Source organism: Babylonia areolata, chromosome 6, assembly GCF_041734735.1.
Source record: "Babylonia areolata isolate BAREFJ2019XMU chromosome 6, ASM4173473v1, whole genome shotgun sequence".
NCBI lineage: Eukaryota > Metazoa > Mollusca > Gastropoda > Neogastropoda > Buccinidae > Babylonia > Babylonia areolata.
Window position 1 is genome coordinate 5947581 of NC_134881.1, and position 7500 is coordinate 5955080.

Below are 7500 nucleotides of genomic sequence, written 5' to 3' on the forward strand. Positions count from 1 at the left end.
TAACTCAGACAACTATCGAGGAGCAGCATTGACAAGTATTACGAGTAACATTTTTACGTGCATTTTTAATGAAAGATTAATCAACAGCATGGGCAAAGAACAAGTTGGTTTCAGAACTGAATCTAGTACAGTTGGCCACGTATTTACATTGTATGCTTTGGTACGAAAGGATTTGTTAGGTAATAAAGATTTGTTTGAGGCCTTTGTTATTTTCCAGAAAGCCTTTGATTGAGTTAACCTGAACATTAATTCTATGATACGTATTGAGAAATAATGGTGTGAATGGATACTTATGTATGGCTCTTCGAAGCATGTATGACTCTGTGCTTACACGTGTACGTGTTAAGTGTAATCATTCTGATTATTTTAGCTGTCCACGTCTTGTCAAACAAGGGTGTTTGCTGAGTCCCCGGTTGTTTGCAATTTTTAATCAATGACCTTGTCACAGGGAGATCAAAAGATCATTCGGATGTTACCAGTTTTTGATAATTATTTTTTATGGTGTTTGCTGACGATGTCGTTCTACTTGTAAATACACAGTGGTTTGCAGAATCAACCGGATATGCTAAAACAGGAAGTTGACAGATTACAGCAGACAGTGAATTTGAGCAAAACGAATGGCATAATATTTTGAAAGAGAATGCACTTAGCACGACATGAAATGTGGTTTTATAGGAACACAGAAGTGAAAGTAATGAATAATCTTAAATACCCTGGCATGTATCTAATTTTCAACAAAGATAAATTTGAACACGTTTTTGGCAAGAAAAGTGCAGAAAAGGTAATAAGGGGATGATCGATTTTATCATTATTTTTATTATGATTATTATAGAACAACGAACAATTTTTTTAAAATGTCGATACCGAAACTGTTGATACTCAAATCGAATCGAAGTTAACCTATGCAACATATATCTGGGAGTTGTTACATGATACTTCCATTGAAAAAAAGATTCATACCTATACAATAAAACGTATTATAAGCTTCTGATAGACTCAGTTTACACAAGACATTACGTTAAACCCGTTAGATACTACCACATTAATAGGAATACGAAATATTAGTCTTGAAGCATGAATGGGAGTATGATATAAGGGGAGTGTGTTTCATTTTTTTTCTCCAAATTCAGACGATGTTTACTGGCACTATGTCAGTATGTATTGCAGCCCACTTGTCAAAAGGATGTATTTACCAATGGCAATAAAATGTGTGTCAGCATATCAGCGCCAGTTCCAGTGCCAATATTAGTGTTAGTGTTAGTGTTAGTGTCAGTCTCTCTCTCTCTCTCTCTCTCTCTCTCTGTGTCTCTGTGTGTCTCCCAGTCTATCTTTTACAGCTACTCATTCATGCACACATATGTAGATACGCCGCATGTGCATAAATATGTACGCGCGCGCGCGCACACACACACACATGCATGCACATAAACATTAACTCAAACAAACAGACAGACACACACACACACACACACACACACACACATTCTCTCTCTCTCTCCTTTCTCTCTCTCACCACACAAGCACACCCACACACCCACACCTCCCGCCCCCCGCCCCCCCACAGAAACACGACACACAAACAAACCCACGTACACACAGGATCACACACACACACACACACACACACACACACACACACACACACACACAACAACAACAACAACAACAAAACAACAAAACAAACACCCCGTCCCCCCACCCCTGCCCTCCCCCCCCCCCCCCCCCCCCACACACACACTGACTGACTGAAACCATTTATTGTCAGATTAACTTTTTGTTGTACTGACATTTTCGCAACCATTTGAATAAATATTAACTGAGCAACACAAAGAAAATCTAATTTGAGAAGAAAAAAAAAGAAGAAAAAAAGAAAGAAAATGATATGTATTTAAAAAGAACATATCTAACAAATCAATTTACCAAATTTCATTAATATCAATGTCTCAAAAAATTGTTTTAACACACACACATACTTACATACGTGCATCCCCCACCCACTACCTACATACATCCATGCATGCACACAGACGCCCATTCAAATTCCCCCGCCTCGTCCCCCTACCCCAAGTACGCTTGTATAGTCACAATTTATGTGTGTGAGGGATAGAGAGAGGGAGAGAGCTTGTGCACGTGGGTGTGAACACTTACACGTCTTTGGAGCGGGTGAATGAAACACACACACACACACACACACACACACACACACACGCACGCACACCCATTCTCTCTCTCCCTCTCTCTCTCTAATCCGTAGATTAGAGTACAATAAAAGAATCATGACGCAAAAGATTATGACAGGTAATGCACCACCAACATTAATAGAAAAAAAATATCTGTAAATTCATCAAGGAATCCCCCCCAAAGTCCATATTCCAATTCCAAGAACTGACCTGTTCAAATCCAGTCTGGTCTACTCAGGCGCCACTCAATGGAACTCACTCCCAGAAACAGTTAAACAACATCATTGCCCAACCACCTTCAAAAAAACATTGCCTGTCCCACTTTATGCCATAATGTGTAATGTAAACCGTTCTTTTTGATGATACTGTTTGTCAAATGTGTATGGTTGACTGATAAACCTCCCTCACCCTCCATCCCCCACTCTGATCTGTAATGTGGTATGTGTTGTTTCTTTCATTTTGTTCATTTTTTCCCATACATTTTACTAACACCATGCTTGTACCTGTATGCCGTGTGTGTGTGTGTGTGTGTGTGTGTGCGCGCGCGCGCGTGTGTGTGTGTGTGCTGTTTGTTTGTTTGTTTGTTGTTGTTGTTTTTTTGTGTTTAAAAATTTTTTTTTTCTCTTCCCTGTTATGTATCTCTACTAACACCATGCTTTCATTTTATTGACTCACTTGTGTAAACAAAGTGAGTCTATGTTTTAACCCGGTGTTCGGTTGTCTTGTGTGTGTGTGTGTGTGTGTGTGTGTGTGTGTGTGTGTGTGTGTGTGTGTGTGTGTGTGTGTGTCCGTGGTAAACTTTAACATTGACATTTTCTCTGCAAATACTTTGTCAGTCGATACCAAATTAGGCATAAAAATAGGAAAAATTCAGTTCTTTCCAGTCATCTTGTTTAAAACAATATTGCACCTCTGGGATGGGCACAAAAAATTAAAAATGAAGCCTAATTATATGCAAACTGCATTTACTGTTGTATTTATATTTTTTTAAACTTGGCACTTTGATCTGATATTCTGACCCAACAACAAGAGCAGTCATTATTATCTTTTTTTGTTCAAACAGGAACTTCTTTTGCTAAGCATGGAAGTTTTATTTATTTTGCAAACGTTTTGGTGCAGATGGTAAAAAAGGGAAATTATTCTAATTAATGCTAGGGGACTTAATTTGCTTTAAACTGATCTTTCTCATCTTAAACATTACATTTTGAAACAAGAGAGGCAAGGCCTTCAAGACTCACTTGTGATGCACTTTTTAAAAAGCATCCAAGCTTTTTATGTATTGAGTATAATTTCAAAATGTAATGTTTAAGATGAGAAAGATCAGTTTAAAGCAAACTAAGTCCCCCAGCAGAGTAATTTCCCTTGTTTTACTGTCTGCACCAAAATGTTTGCAATAAATAAAACTTCCCTGCTTAGCAAAAGAAGTTCCTGTTTGAACAAAAAATGATAATAAGGACAGATCTTTTGTTGCGTCGAATATCAGATGAAAGTGGCAAGTTTAGAGAATATAAAAAATATAAAAATAACAGTAAATGCATTATACTCAATACATAAAAAGCTTGGATTTTTTAAAAAGTGTATCACAAGTGAGTCTTGAGCAGCAACTCCAACTGAACAAACTTGACCTTAAGAGTATAGACGCCAATAGGTCGTTAAACTCCAATAGACGAGACGAGTCTTGAAGGCTTTGCCTCTCTTGTTTAGTATTGTGTAGTGTAAACCCTATTCAGGGCGGGGACTGGATATAAAAAAGCACACTAGTGTTTATCTATTAAGCTTATCCTCGAAATAAAGAATTTGTCTTGTCTTGTCTCTCGGTTCCGTTCCGTACAGATGTGAGCGATGTTGTGTCTCGCAGCTTGACGCTGTGTTATACTCGTACATTATACATGTATTAAGTATAACTACATTTATATGCGTACATGTTTGTGTGTCTCTTAGAACAACGGCAGATGTGTAAGTCGGCCAAAGTGCTAATATCTTCACCGTTGGAAAATAAAGATTCATTCATTCTCTCTTTCTCACAGATAGGGGAAATAACTGCAGCAGTCCTTTCTTCATGGTGACGACGTGGTTGACTTTCTTGCAAAGCAATCGACCAAACACCCCCTCCTCTTGACAATGGAGAAGCCGTTTGATACGACCAATGAACGAAACGTAATAATTATGTTACTGAACTACACACAGAGACTGCAGTGAGATAGGCAGGTAGACAGATAGACAGGCAGAGAGACAGACACAAGCGCACGCACCACTCCCATGCACACACTGACCAACACGACACACAAACAAATCTACGTACACACAGACGCGCGCGCGCGCACGCACACACACACACACACACACACACACACACAGAGGGAGAGAGAGAGAGGGAGAGAGAGATACACACAGACACAGACACACACACACACACAGATATATATATAAAACATGTCTATTCGTTGGCTGAAGTTCAGGGCATTGGGGGCTGTTGCGCTCACTGAAGTTGCAGTCCAGTAATAGTGGTAAAACTAAGTAAACAGAATTGAGGTCGGCTTGAGTACAAACTAATTCCTTTCGCAGTTTCCTTTATGGTGTAGGTTTGTTGTATTGTTGTTGTTGTTTGTTGTTGTTGTTTTCCACATTCTACATTCCCCGGATAATCACAAAAACCAAAGTCGAGCGAAGCATGGGTAGGGTTTGGGGTTGGGGTGCGTGGATATTTAGTGGCTCTCTTAATGTGTAGAACCAAACTGCTCACTGCCCCCTCTCAACCCCCCCACACACTCCCACCAAAAAACAAAACAAAACAAACAACATGATGGAGTCTCCCGTCGGTCCGACGGATGAGTAAGCAGGCAGGCTTATCTGTCGGTGTGTGTCCTCATATGTGAAAAGAGGCCGATTCTGGATGCGCAGCACTTCCCACAGGTGTTGCAAGGGAAAACGTCTCCAGAAGTTGAGCCCTACTTCCGTCGCTCACGCTTTTCCTTAATGACCAGCATTCTCTTGTTTTCAAACGTCTTTATGCCACTAGAACACAGCATCTTCCAGCGAGAGCGGTCAAGGGCATCAGTTTCCCAGGAAGCGATGTGTATGTCACAGGCTTTGAGGTTTGTCTTCAAGGTGTCCTTGAAGCGCTTGCAGGGTCTTCCATGTTCACGGTGGCCTTCCTTCAGCTGGCCATACAAAAGCATCTTCGGGATCCTGCTGTCTGTCATGCGGACAACGTGTCATGTCCAGCGTAGCTGGCACTGGATCAGCAGGCTTTCGATGCTGGGCAGGCCGTTCCTCTTTAGGACCTGGATGTTGGAGACCCTGTCTTGCCACTTTATGCCGAGGATCTTTCGTAGGCATCTCTGGTGAAACTGCTCAAGTTGTTGAATGTGATGGCGATACATCGTCCATGTTTCATAGCAGTACAACAAGATGGTCAGCACAACAGCTCTGTAGGTTTTCATCTTGGTGCTGAGCCTGATGCCTTTGTTGTTCCACAGCCTGTTGTTGAGTTTGCCAAAGGCGGAGCTGGCCTTGGCGATGCGCAGCGTCACTTCTGCATCAAGGGCTCCGTTGCTGCATAGGGTACTGCCCAGGTAGCAAAACTTGTCGACTGGCTTGATCTCTGTATCATTGATCTTGATTGCAGGTAGGGGGGAGGCACTGGCGTTCTGTGAGCTAGCTGGTTGGTACATGGACTCGGTCTTGCTGAGGCTGATGGTGAGTCCAAAGCGCCTGCAGGAGGTTGAGAACCTGTCCATAATGAACTGCATGTCCTCATGGGTGTGTGCAGCAAGCGCGCAGTCATCAGCGAAGAGGAATTCTCTCAACAGTGCCTCAAACACCCTGGACCTGGCGTGGAGTCGCCGCAAGTTGAAAAGTTTGCCATCTGTGCAAAACTGAATGTAGATGCCCCGGTCACAGTCTTGGAGGGCGACAATCAGCACGGCAGAGAAGAGAATGGAGAACAGTGTGGGTGCCAGGACGCAGCCCTGCTTCACTCCATTTACCACAGGGAACGGATCCGACATGTCAGTATTTTCCTGTACTCTCGCCTGCATGCCATCGTGGAAAGACGCAATCAGCTGGATTAGGCTCTCCGGGCAGCCGAACTTTAGGAGGATCTTCCATAGACCACGGCGGTTCACTGTGTCGAAGGCCTTGGTCAGGTCTACAAAGACCATGTGGAGCTTCTTATTCTGCTCACGGCACTTCTCTTGCATCTGGCGTACGGCAAACACCATATCACACGTTCCCCTGCCTGAGCGGAAGCCACACTGTGCTTCAGGGATGACTGTGTTGGAGACATGGTCAACCAGTCTGTTCAGTATGATGCGGGCGAAGATCTTGCCGGCGATGCAGAGGAGAGAGATTCCACTGTGGTTATCGCAGGATGTTTAGTCTCCTTTCCGTTTGTAAATGTGGACAATAGAAGCATCCCTGAAACCCTGTGGGACCTCCCCTCTCTCCCAGATAGACTGGAACAGGGCGGTCAGCTTGTCTGTCAGCACCTCGCCTCCATACTTGTAGATGTCAGCCTGGATTCCATCCGCTCCTGGTGCTTTTCCTGTCGTTGTTAGCTTCAGGGTCTTCTGGGTCTCGACCTTGGTGGGAGGGGCAGCTAGCGAGTCACTGACTGGTAGCTGTGGGAGGGCTGCAATTGCCTCGTCTGATACGGACGAGTCCCTGTTGAGGAGGGTGTTGAAGTGCTCTGCCCAGCGGGCAAGGATGTCTTGTCTGTCAGGAGGGTGGTCTGGTCCAAGGCTCGGACAGGGGTTGATCCTGTGACTCTCGGCCCATACACAGCTCAGAGACCATCATGGAAGGTCTTCATGTCGTGAGCATCAGCAGCGGACTGAAGCTCTTCGGACTTTCTCTCCCAACAGGTGTTCATCATCTCACGCAGCCTCTTCTGTATGAGTTGCTTGGTTTGCAAGAACTGGTTTGTCTTCCTCTGGCAGTCTTTATCGGAAATGTGATCCTGATGCCGTATATGCAGTGTGTTCAGGAGCTTGGAGATTCCAGAGTCGTTCTCGTCAAACCAGTCTTTGTGGCTCCTCTGTACAAAGCCGAGTGTGTCAGCTGCTGTTGTGTACACAGCATCTCTAAAGGTGCTCCATACCTCTTCTACATCAGTCGATGCAGGAGTTTCTTGGAGAGCTGCTTGGATTTGCTGCTGCAGCACGTCCTTGGTGATAGGGAGGCGGTGGATGTTCAGCTTCCTAGGGGTTTCTGCCTGGCTGGTTGGAGCTTGCGTGCAAGTCTGATGTTCATCTTGCTGCGTACCAGACGATGGTCCGACCAACAGACTGCTCCTCTCATGCAGCGTGTAATGGAAACA